The sequence below is a fragment of the Pezoporus flaviventris genome, unplaced genomic scaffold (genome assembly GCF_033815535.1).
Source record: "Pezoporus flaviventris isolate CSIRO_AGI_PZ_B2104156 unplaced genomic scaffold, CSIRO_AGI_Pfla_v1 ptg000069l, whole genome shotgun sequence".
Lineage (NCBI taxonomy): Eukaryota > Metazoa > Chordata > Aves > Psittaciformes > Psittacidae > Pezoporus > Pezoporus flaviventris.
Window position 1 is genome coordinate 314,483 of NW_026892617.1, and position 12,750 is coordinate 327,232.

Consider the following 12,750-nt stretch of genomic DNA (forward strand, 5'->3'; position numbering starts at 1 on the left):
GCGTTTTTACTAATAACTCCAGCTATGTGATCTCAGTCTCTCTCTGCCACTTGATTTACCAAGACTCGTCTTGAAGGAGCTACCGAGTTATTTTTGCGCCAGAGGTCTCAGGGTTGCAATCAACAACTTCATTTTTTGAGTCACTCAGCATCTGCTGTGCTGATTTCCCATTGATTTTTATCTCTAAGTAGCCTTTAAAAGCTGTAACAGCAAAGGCCAAATAGGAGGCTTTCAAACTTCTAAATCCATGTTAAGGCTAAGAGCAACTTTTGGCCAAGTGAGAGAATCAGGGAGAAGTAGTATGAAGCTGCCCCCCATTCTCATCTTACAATAGCTCTTCCTAAGAAAAGGATGACAGAAAAGGGAACTGCTTTTGGAGGTCACTGCCCAGTCTGCAGGCAGCCTCCATAGCTTGGGAAAGCTGTTTCCTGGAGTTCTTAATTTCTATGTCTTCCTTAAAGATCTTATAATGTAATGTAAAGGCAGACTGAGCTGCCTGAGACTGAGCAGCTCCTTGCAGGATAGGTCCTGATTTTGCTGGGGTTTCTTTCATTTCCCTTGTCCTTAAACAGGAATTCTTAATGCTCCATGTAAGAAGCAAGCAGTTTATCAGAAGGAGGAACAGTGAATCATTGTATGTGACACAAACCTGCTTTTCTTGGTGAAAATGGCCAGAACCCCATCAAAGCTTTCCAGAAGAGCTGATGAAAAGTGCTAATAGGAACTAGGTGTTTCAACCGATAACTCAACTCAGGATTATTCTAAGTGATGTGTTGAAATTTGGTTTTCTCTGATGTTTGAGCCCCTTCTGAGGGCCATGAGAACCAGTACAAACACTAGAGATGAGAGAAGTGGAAATTCTGCATGATATTGCTTTTCAGCTTTGGAAAGATGGGTTTTATCTATGCACAAATAAATAGGACTTTCATTCCAGGGACTTTGGTACGTTTTCAGAGCTTTCCTCTTGACTGCAATGCCATTTGAAAACAGATCCATGCAGTTTTATTTTCTCTCCATTAGTCCTACACTTGCCACTGACTGAACAGGTCCTGTCCAAGGAGGACTGAGGTGAGTCAGGGACTGGGATCTGGAGGGAGTCAGAAAACCAGGAGGTTCTTCTAACTACAGATCCCATTTCTTTCTGAATTCATACCATTCACAGACCATATTCATCTGGCTGCCATTCCTCTGTAATTTATGTTCAGGCATAATCTAGCACATCTAAAACGAGAAGTGTTTTATTTTCAAAGGAAAGTGAGCAATTCATAAAACATTACATGTTGACATTTTCTGGAGAATATAAAGGGCTCATTGCTCTGATTCAGGCCCTATTTGCATAATTTTTCCTTTTCTCACCGCAGGTAAATCATGGTTAAATATTGAAGCATTTATCACCTGTGTATTTTCAAGCCAGACTTTATATAAGCATAAAAGAGAGGGACACACTTTTCTCAATGCATCAACCTGAAAAAATATTTTGGCACTCTTCTTCCTCTGTGCTGACAAAATCAAGCAGACCTGGGCATAAACACCTCTCCTTGGAAGACACTTACCCTAGGATGACTTTTCACACAATTCCTAAGGAAGGATCCAAAGCATTGCTCATGTATGGCCAAAATGATGCATGGATTTACCCTGTCATCTGCATAGTGGGGAGCTACCCATGAAGAATGCTCATGAAGTATCAAGAAAAAGAGTATTTGGCTGTTCAGCCACTCATACCAGAGGCCCTGCTCTATCAGCTGACCTGTTGCTCTTCAAGTTCATTGCTCTGTAATGCTGAGACATTTAATTTGGCTCAGGATTACTGGCTACGTCCTCTGCTAATGGAAATTGAGGTGACTTCATAGCAGATGTTGACATGGGGATCGCATTTTGTTGTCCAAGTTCCTGCTCTGCAACTCTACAATATGTAAATGATAGTCAATTAAATATATATCTATTTTACACAATAGAAGCTTTCAGCCTTTCACAAGTGAAAACATGACGGAATAAAACGTGTCTGTTCTTACACTGTCCACTTTCATTTTAACTCCAAACTGTGACTGAGAGACAAATGAATAAGTGAAAAGAGAAATGCTGCTCTTTGTCACATAACATTAAACATTTTCCCTTGCCTCAGCCTCCATTTTCCCTTCTGTTGTCCTGATAAATAAAATAGTACTTTAGGGATTTAGATTTACAAACAAACCATCTCTGTATTTGGCTCCATCTTCTATAGCAAGGCAGGAGGAAGGTTCTGTTACTCAATAACTAACTGTACACAGAAAATGCATACAAATTATTGCAGCTGTCGCTATCACAACTTAGGAGTAAATGCAGATGGCATGAAATAATATTCACAAACAGCTAATAGAATTTTAATGGCTTTAGAAGGAAAATAAAATGAAAGACACTGTATTTTCTTGTGATATGAAGGGAATTTATAGTGTGCCAGTGCAAGTAACGAGTCACTTTGGACCTTGCATTTTCACACACACAGAAGTGGGCAAGTCCCTCTGGGGTTTATTTATGGGGAATTTAAATAGCAATCATAATTTGTGAAATATTCAAGATGCATCTGCATAAAGTATGATGTTCACAGTATGCAAATGTCATGTACGATGAATGAAATGCATCAAATGTCTTGAGGACACCCAGATGTTAAGCCTACCAGGATGCCAGGAAACATGGAAGGAGGTGAAGAACATGATTTCTCCTTAATTGATTTTCATGTTCCAACATCACCTTCTAAACACTTCCATTCAAGAAGCAAGCTACAGTCACAGTTCACTTGCTGTGGTTGTCTTTTCCAATCATCATTCCCACTTCCTTTTTCCCAGCACAGTCCAAGAACCAACACTGCCTTTTAAATGGTTAAATGAGACCATTTCCATCCACACAGTGTTCAAATGGGAATGTCACTAGTTAAGTGCTACATTTGGAGCTCTGCTTTCTTTCTATTTTTTGTTCTGCAGCCAACAAAACCGGCAGAAAGGCCACGCTACAACTCCCTGTGATGGGCAGTCATGTACGAGCACTGAGCATGGAGGAATTCCAGTCCTGGCACAAAACAACGGCCCAAGAACGGCAAGGCAGATGGGCTTTGCAGGGTGGCATGATGCTGCTGTGGCTTTTCCTTGGAGATTTGGGGGTACAGATCATAAAGATCCGTATGTGCTGAAGTGTGAAATTAATGACACACTAAAAGCCTGCCACAGAATCACAGAATCCCAGACTGGTTTGGGTTGGAAGGGACCTTAAAGCTCATCCAGTCCCAACCCCTGCCACGGGCAGGGACACCTTCCACTAGAGCAGCTTGCTCCAAGCCCCTGTGTCCAACCTGGCCTTGAGCACTGCCAGGGATGGGGCAGCCACAGCTTCTCTGGGCACCCTGTGCCAGCGCCTCAGCACCCTCACAGGGAAGAACTTCTGCCTAATACCTAAATCTATTAAAATGATCAGAAGCTTTGGCTTTCTTTAGACATTGTTTCATCTCCGGTACTGAGCACATCCAGAACCATGCACCCTCACCCTAAACACCATTATTTTTGGCTAAGCCATTACTGTACAGACACCATAATACCAGCAACCTCTTTTCCCATGTAAAAGGGCTGACACAGCTGGGTTTGTTGGAGCAGAGGGCTCTGACCTGATGTCCCAGAGCTGGAGGAATCACAGCATTCCTCAGCTCATGGTACAAATGAATTCTCAGATACAAGGCTGTTCATCTCCTGTACCACACACAAAGCTGATCAACAGAACCAGAAGATATCTGTGATGAGGGCAATGGATCAGATCATTTTTACTGGTAGAACAGTGATGAAGTAAAAACTGCTGATTATCTTAGGAAAAATGTCTAATACTCTTGTCTTGGGAGGAAAATGGCCATTATCCTGTTACTGCTGAAGAAAAGAAGTTTGATTTAAATGAGCGGAGCATGTCAGTGTAGCTTTCCCACATGGTAGAGGAGGACAGCACTGCAGTAGGTGGGACAGAGAAGATGTGAAACATGTGAAAAGAATTCACACTCAATCAGGACCTGGCTTAGACTGTACTCACTAAAGCCATGAACAGGCCACCAGAGGGAATGATCCCACCCTGACCCAGAGGGAAAAGATTTGGGGTAAAACCCTTAAAAGTATTGAAGCAACTGCCACATCACACATGATTTAGTCTCATCCAGAGCAGGTACTACCCCCAAGGAGCATCAACCCCTTTGCTTTCTCAAGTCTTCCTTGTGGACCAGACTACAACTCAGCAGCATCACCAAGATGCTGTTTGGTGGTATCCAAAGCTATTTATTTAACTAAGGATTTGAATAAAATTGAGTAAGCTCATAATTAAGTTAGAAATGTAAATCCCAGTTAACTTCAGTGCTGCTGATCTTATTGATAGGGCAAATCAGTAACTGTCTTGAAATGTCAGGTTACAACTAATAAAAATAATTTTACTATTGAGAAAATCATTTGCTGTTGTAAAAATGGAATTTGTGAAAGGCAGTTACAATGATGACTACTGAATCTGTTTGCAGTGATAGCTTTTAAATGCACATAACTTGCCCACAAGCTGAAATTCATAGTGATTTTTGAGAATGTCCCCAGTAAAGGAACACTCAGGCATAAATACACATTTCTGTCTGACAGCAGAAGTATTCCACTTTAAATATGGCTATATATCCTTATACCTTCTACTCAGTTTAACTGGAGGAGAGTGATGTGTGTGTGCCTGTACTTAACAGCAGACAGCATGTGACACATAAGCTGGTTCCCACTCGGCAGTTGTTTAGCCTGAGACTCTTGGAAAGCCCGTCAGGACTCTGCAATCCATATGGAAGACTAAAATCAAGAATATCATTTTTCTTGCACCAGACGCTATCAGACAAAGTGATTAAAACTACATCAGTCATTTGATGGAATAGGAATAGTGCCTATGGAGCGGGATGCTGCTGCAGGATCAATAGCTTCTGTTTTATAACAAAACCCACATGCCTCGGCTTTGCTTGCAGTTTTTCTAGCAGTGAGGGGCTATTACACAATGGCTGCACTCAATTCCATTGACATCCGCTCTTAAATGTTATGGATTCCCAAAGAGTTCATGCAAATACAACTTACATCTGTCATTAAAACACTCTGCTCACGTCTCTTTGAGAGTCACAACAATCATGGTGGTCTATGTGTACAGCAAGCACAGAGTTTCACATCCAGTTTTGGCTTCTAACAGCTTCTGTCACAATCCCTCCTCTGCACAAATACCAACCCAGCAGCCAGACTGGAGAGAGGGATGAGAGGAACCTGATGGCCTAGGTAGGTCTAAGCAGGCTGCCTCCTAATGTCATGGCTGGCACATAGACCAAGCACGGTTTCCCCAGCAGTAGATGGGGAATAACACCACTTATACATGGCATCCCTCAGGAAATTGCGAGGATTAGCCTGTTAATATCTGTTAAGTGCCCTGGAGATAGAATATGCTAAGTGGAAAACTAGGTTATTAGCCAATCCCTCCTATTTAGTGCTTGCATTTATTTGCCATTAATAACACATATCAGAATATATAGTGGTAATAACATAATAGCACATGATACTGTTCTTCCTTTGACTTGGGACTTCCTTGCTCTCTGTTGATTTGTACTGTAGCTCTCCTTAATGCATTTCATGTGTGTGAGGGTGAATTTATACTGCAGTGAACCAAGGCACTGCCATTAATGTATCTCTTTCCCTCGCCTCCTCCAAGTGCATGAATCTTCCACCTCCCTGATGCTGCAGAGATATTAAACACATTATTCTGCTTTGATTGAATACTAGTGAAATTAAATTTCTTCAGTGACTTACTCCTTTCTGCCAAAGCTGGGCAGGGAAAATGCACTCAGAAGTAGAGAGAAAAGAGAGAAAAAAAGGAAAGGATCAAGCATTGAACTAAAGAGGGACCATTTTCACCTCCATTAGCGGCTTTATGCTAGGTATGATGAATTTTAGCTTCAGTGGTGCAAATTCCAACATCTGCTCCATCTCTGCCTCCCAGACGTGTTGACAGGTGTAGTCTCCTTTCAGCATTGCTTGGGAGCTGACAGATGGACTGTCAGCAGTAAACAAAGGGTAAATCCCACCGGCAGTGGCAAGAGCTCCTGAACTTCTCCTTTGTTTTCACTCACTTGATTTCATGTCTCTAGACTCTGTACGCACTGTCTTAACAGCATTTAGCAAGAATTTCCTTCCCTTTAATCCTTCCTCTTATCTCCCTTGAGAAGATGAAAGCTAAATGATGTTAATCTGCCAAATATTTCTGATCATTAAGAGTGCAGTAGAAATTACCACCCTGACTGGAAATTAATTGTCAAATAAAATGAGTTTGAGGGTTTGTCACAATCTGAAGGCTGGTTCTGCTCTCATGATGAAAGACAGCACTCTCCCAGTCTAGAATTCAGTGTACAACCAGAATTGGCGACACAGGGCATCTATGAGTCCACTCCAGGGCCAGGCCATCCTATGGTGCTCGCCTCCAGATGCTCAACATGGAGTATTTAGCAGTAAGGACATGCACCAACGTCCTAGCACTGGCCCCTTAATTCTGCCCTACTTTTGCCTATAGTATTTGCTGCTTTTATGCTGTGACTACACTTGACATCTGGTTTTGCCAGTATTTAGCAAGACTGAGATACCACCACTGGTTTCCCTTCCCAGCTTTGCCTCCAAAGCCAGATTGCTGTATAGCTTTGTTCCATGCAATTCAGTTACCGGTGCTTGATATATCTCCTGTGAGGAGGAAGACACTTTAGGTCCTTCACAGTAACTGAAGCAAAGCATTTAGGCAGGAGATGAATGAAGCACTTGTATAAAGAGAGGTGACAAGTATTCTGCTGAGTCAAACCTTTTCAGGTAAGCATCTTTGTAGATCGGAAAGTATTATTAATTCAAAAGGAGAGCCACCAACACCCACAGATCCCTGCAAAGGTAAGGATAGTATGTGGCTGTCCAGAAAAGGCCAAACCCATGGCTGATGGAACACTGACAGCTTCTCCAATTTGTTGTTTCTCCTTTTAAAGGCTTTGTGTAATTGTCAGTAATTAATGCTCAATAGCAACCAAATCCATGCAAGACTCATTAACTGTACACCCTCACAGAAACCCCAGCAGATGCCTTGCACATTACAGTTATTATTGAATGGCATTGGTACAACGAGGAATGCGCAGCCGTGGCACACAAGGACAAACGTTCCCCCACACTGCAGTTTCTCTTCACCATAAACCTGTGACCTGACACACAACCTCACTTAAACAGGACTTGTAAAGCCAATAGAAGATGGTTGGGGGATTACAGATTTAATTATCTGAAAGTTTAGTTGCTCACAAAGTTTAGCTGTAACAAGAATAAAGAAGCTCCAGTACATTTTCTGCACCTGTCAGGAATACAGGAATTCCTACGTGAAGAAAGATCCAAAGCCACTAAAGCCAGCAGAGAGAATCTCATTTGTTCCTGTGTACTTTCACTTGGGTCTGAATGCATGGAATAAAATAGCAGGAGGCAAATCCTGATTTTTTTTTTTATTCTATTCATATTCTTGCAAAAACCCTGCTAATGTCAGCTAGAGCTCAAGGGGAACAAGGGCAGTGCCACAGGGAAATAAACTGATCTAACACATCTTTACTCAAAGCTTTCTAGCTACCCGTATCTTCCCATACTATAAGTGAATCTGTCTCTAAGGGACAAAAGAAACATCTCTAGCATTTGGTCATAACCATGAAGGAAAGTTTGTTATGTCCTATTAGAGCAAGTTTTTCTTGGATTTTGTAATTCCTCTTCAGCTGCTGTTGATATTCATAATACTTGAGCAGTACAAGTAGAAATAAAGAGAATCCTTGAATTCTTCAACAAGAATGAGGTTCCCCACTGGGAAACAGAAACAAGCAAAAGCCACTTTGCTGTTCTTATTTTTCTGATGAAAGAAGCTAAGCTACAGAGGAATTTGCTGGCTTTCCTGTTGGATGTATCAACAATTTTCCTGTATTATAAATCATATTTTGTTGCTTTTTTTTTTAATATTCCTTGAACAGCTCCCCTTAGCTTAAAATATTCCATGCTTATGAAGGTTATGATAACCCATCTATCTCCTATCAGCAAGACAGTACAAAAGCATTCTCTGGGTAATACAAACCGTTCTGCACCAAGCAGTGGGAATCACTCAGGTGGTTGTGCAGAACAGTAGAGGTGCTTGATAACCTGCAGTTAGAACCTGGCTCTAACCCTGCCTGTCATGCCTTGGTCCAGGGGACCTGAACTGGCAGGGAGGCAGTAAACAGCAAAAGCACAGAGCTGGCAGAGAAGTGTCTCTGCTCCTGCAGCATGCCCTGTCAAATGGGAATTGGCATCAGATGTTGAGGAGTTTATTTGCCCCCACAGAGCCATGCATGGCTGATGCTGCTGACCTGGAAAGGGACCTTTTTACAAGGGCAGGTAGGGATAGGATAAAGGGGGGATGACATCTGGAAGAAGCTCTTCCCTGTAAAGGTGGTTATGCCCTGGCAGAGGGTGCCCAGGGAAGTTGTGGCTGCCCCATCCCTGGTAGTGTTCTAGGCGAGGCTGGACAGGGCTTGGAGCAAGCTGCTGTAGTGGAAGGTGTCCCTGCCTATGGGTGTGGGTTGGAACTGGAGGAGCTTTAAGGTCCCTTCAACCCAAACCAGTCTGTGATTCTATGACCTGGCAGGAAATGCAACAGCCACCTGCTATGTGCTTGTCCTGAGCTCCTCCTGTGAACACCCAGCAAAGCCCCAATCCTGAGTCACTGCCTCCTCAAACCTCTTTGATATGAAAGGATTAGGACACAGAAATTGCATTAGCTTTCATATGTACTCACATGTCAAACCCAAACTGATCAGGAATAAAATACTCTGATGTAACTTAGACAAACATTCAGAACTGACTATAATACATATGGAAATGACAGACCTAGGGAAAAACTGAACCACATTTGAACTTCAAAGTCTTTTCTCCCCCTTAGTTTGTAGCTGCTTGCCAAGACCTAGTGAGTCTGTAGATCCGGGGCTTCCCTGCAAGAGCTGGTGAGAGTTACAAGTGCTTAAAACTTATTTAGGGAGACAGTGTCTTTACAGTCATTAGACTCATTAGGCTGCTTTTCAGGCTGAGAAGCAGCTCTCCAGAGCAAAACTATTTGAACACAAAACTTAGACCAGAAATCCTATAATACTTGGCTTAAAAGATATTAATTTGGGGAGTGGGGAGGGGAGTTAATGAATTTCACACTCGGGAAGTGCTATCAGATTTTGGTGCCATCTGCTTATGCTTAAGACAGTTTCCCAGGCAGCTTTTCTATGCTGCCTCAAGCCTCTCCTGGTGCGAGACCATGTACAAGGGTAACCTCCGTGCTGGGCCTCCCAGGGGAGCCTCTATCAAGCATTACAGTCTGACACCCAATATATGTGCAGTTAATTTATAAATAGCAACAGCTTGGAACTACTTTGTTGAAGGAAAGGGCAAAATGAAATAGAATGAGAAAAAAAATGGTACATCATGTGGTGGAACAGATTCACACTCTTCTAAAGACAATTCTGCATTTGTTCTGTACTGGATTCATTTAGTCTCTATTAATCCCGAAGCATAACAAATTCATAGAGGAATTACTTCACCCCCCAGTGAGAAAGCAATAGAATAAGCAAAATCCCAGCACCAACATAAGGTGGAAAGACACAAGCACATGAGGCAATTTACTGCACTTTTTTGAAGGAAATAAAATGTAATTGCTCTTATTAGAGACTACTCAGGACAACAGAACTGACTTCCAGAACAGCCAGGAGCTGCTGCTTCTATGAAGTCATGGGATACACGTCCCAGCAATTTGTCTGTATCAAAAGACAGAGCATGTCTTTGAACAGAATAAAGCACCAACTCAGAGGGGACTCATTTTCTAGATGGTAAGAATGATGACAGAGTACCTCAGAGATCTTCAATGCAAATAGTCACCTCCCCTGGCACCCCTCAGCTTGTGAGATCTAAGAGGATCACACAACACAACATGGGCTGAACAGGGATTAAAGTCCTCGGAAGAGACGCAGCTGAAAACACCAGGATGTCAACAGGAATCCTGGGAACAGCATTTGTAAATTCACAGCTACTGTGATGTCACTGGAATGTGGAAGTGTTTTGTTTTGGGAGATCTTTTGCAAGTTTTCCTACAGTTACAACTGACAGCCAGATGACTTTACACTGCACGGTTTGTATCTGCTTTTGTTTGGGCATTTCTTTTGCTGTGGTCACTTCAACCTGCCCTTGAACACGGCCAGGGATGGAAGTGTCCTTAATGTATTTTTTTGAGTCCTTTAATGTATTCTGGGAGGTGGGAGTGAAAATGTCCATTTTGGAAAGAGATGGAAAAGAAGCAACATCTCTGCAGAGATTTGTTTGAAATTTTGTGCATGAGGATTTCACAGAGAGCTTTCTGCTGTTGACCCCAGGTGGTACATACATAACTCCTCCAGCACAGAATACACACAAACCTTATCTAGAGACATTAAAGAAAGCTTCTTGACATTGAAAATCAAATTGATTTCTTGCCAAGATTTCACAAGGGCATGTGTGACAGCAAATGACATGCTTAAGCCTTGCAAGAAGAAAATAAACATGTCCAATGCAAAACCCATCAGTTTCTGTGCCAGCTTGAATTATGCACATCTGTACTGATTTGACACCCAGCCTGCTTGGCAGCAGAGGCAAAGTGTGTGTTGCCACAAGCTGAAGTAGATAAATAGGGTAGAACAGCACTCACCATCACATATAAGGCTGCAGAGAAAGCAGTTTATAGATGTAAGGAAATAGTGTCCTTTCTCTTTGTTTCTCACGTGCCTGTTCAGGGAGCAGCTGCTTGGAAAGCCACTGCTGCTGCCTTGGACTTGATTTGTCTTCATTTTTGTTCCTTTTGTGCTATGCACTGAACAGTTAGCCATCAGGAAACTGTTGACTTTCTGCCATCTTATAAGCAGGAGAGAATTTCACATCAGGCAGAAACAGCCTTTCTCCAAAGAGTCAGCAATTTAGTGTTTAAGGCACTTTGACGGATAAGAATACCTGAAGCTCACACCCTTGCTCCAAATCTGGCTGAGCAGACACTTGAACACGAGGCTACTACACTCAGAGTGACTTCCTACCACTAAACTCTGGGCAATATGGTAGTCCCTCTCACCAAGTGCCTTTTCATTTCCAGGAAATTTGTATTCCTGTTTAAAATGAGGTCTGAACTCCAGTTTTTAACAAAAGCAAGGGAAAGTGGATTGCTCGCACTTGCCCAGCAGTGTGACACAAGGTCTCTTATCCCTCTCATGTCGTTTCTCTTAAATTATTTGTCAAATTGGAGTGTAGACTCTTCAGGCCAAGCACCATCCTTTAAAACAAGTGTACATATCACTTCCAATTTCACTACCTGGTGAACAGAAACAAATGTTTCTTTAAGTCCCCTCATACTTCCATCCACCAGAGATTAATGAAACTGCCACCTCCTGCCGTGCATTTTGCTATATTAACATAAAGTTTCAGTTGCACAGCAGTTTGATCCATTTGTGTTTATTTAATCCTGTGTTCTGACAGGAGAAGATGGAGACTCTGCATAATTAATAATGACCCAAGCAATCTTACTTAATGCCTGTTCTGAAACCCCTGACTTTCCTGGTTAACTAACGACATCTATAATAGTGTCAGACAGGTAAAAGACTCCTTTAGTCTGTTGAGATATTATTCACCTGAGATTATCAATGGGTGTTTTTTAGCTCTTGCCATTAGCTGGAATTGCTCAGGTCATTCATAAAACTTTTTTTACTTTTCACAAAGGCAGAACAAAAGCAGGACTGGAGCAAAAAGCCATGGCCACCTGCATGAACCTCCTGTTTATATAGATATTGCCATAGTCCTCCTTTCCTCTCACAAAGGCAGAAAAAGGGATTGTAAGAGTTCTTCCAGTTATAAGCCATTCCCCCGACAGCTTTAGAAGCATCAATGACTCATAAAAGATCACAACAAGCTGTGCTTGCTACAGAAAAACAGAGAATCACGGACTAGTTTGGATAGGAAAGGAACTTAAAGCTCATCCAGTTCCAAGCCCCCGCCATGGGCAGAGACACCTTCCACTAGACCAGGTTGTTCCAACCCATTCTGCCTAAGATCTCATCTCAATCTCTCCTCTGTCAGTTTACAGCCATCCTCTCTTGTCCTGTCCCTACCTGCCCTTGTAAAAGGTCCCTCTCCAGATTTCTTGTCACCCCCTTTAGGGTTACCTTCATCCTTAAGACCTCCCTCTGCCCCCACAAAAGAAGACAAGCAGCTTTAGCTACCTGCTGGGTCCAGGTGCCTGTCCCTGTGATTGGAAGAGCAATCACAGCATCTCCAGGCAAGCCCCAAGTTCAAAGCCCTGTCTGTGTGATCTTAGCCCAGACTTCCCATCAAACCTCCTGCTTTGGCTCAGTTTCTCTTTGACGTAAAACCACTCCATTGCACAGCAAACTATTCACACTGTGAGTGAATCTCCAAGCAGTAGCCGGCACACCAAGAGCAATGCTGCTTTAACTGTTGTCCAGCTTATTACGCAGTGAGCCTTAACTGCCCTTCCACATTTAGTTTATACCAACACTGTTTTTAGTTTCATCTACTAGCAATTTTGAAGGGATTTAAAGACTTTTTGGGTGCATGAATGGTGGGTTTGGGCTTCATACCCCTGGGGCAGACCAGGCCAGAAGGTTCCAATTTAGAGGGATTAACAGCAAGCAACAGCCCC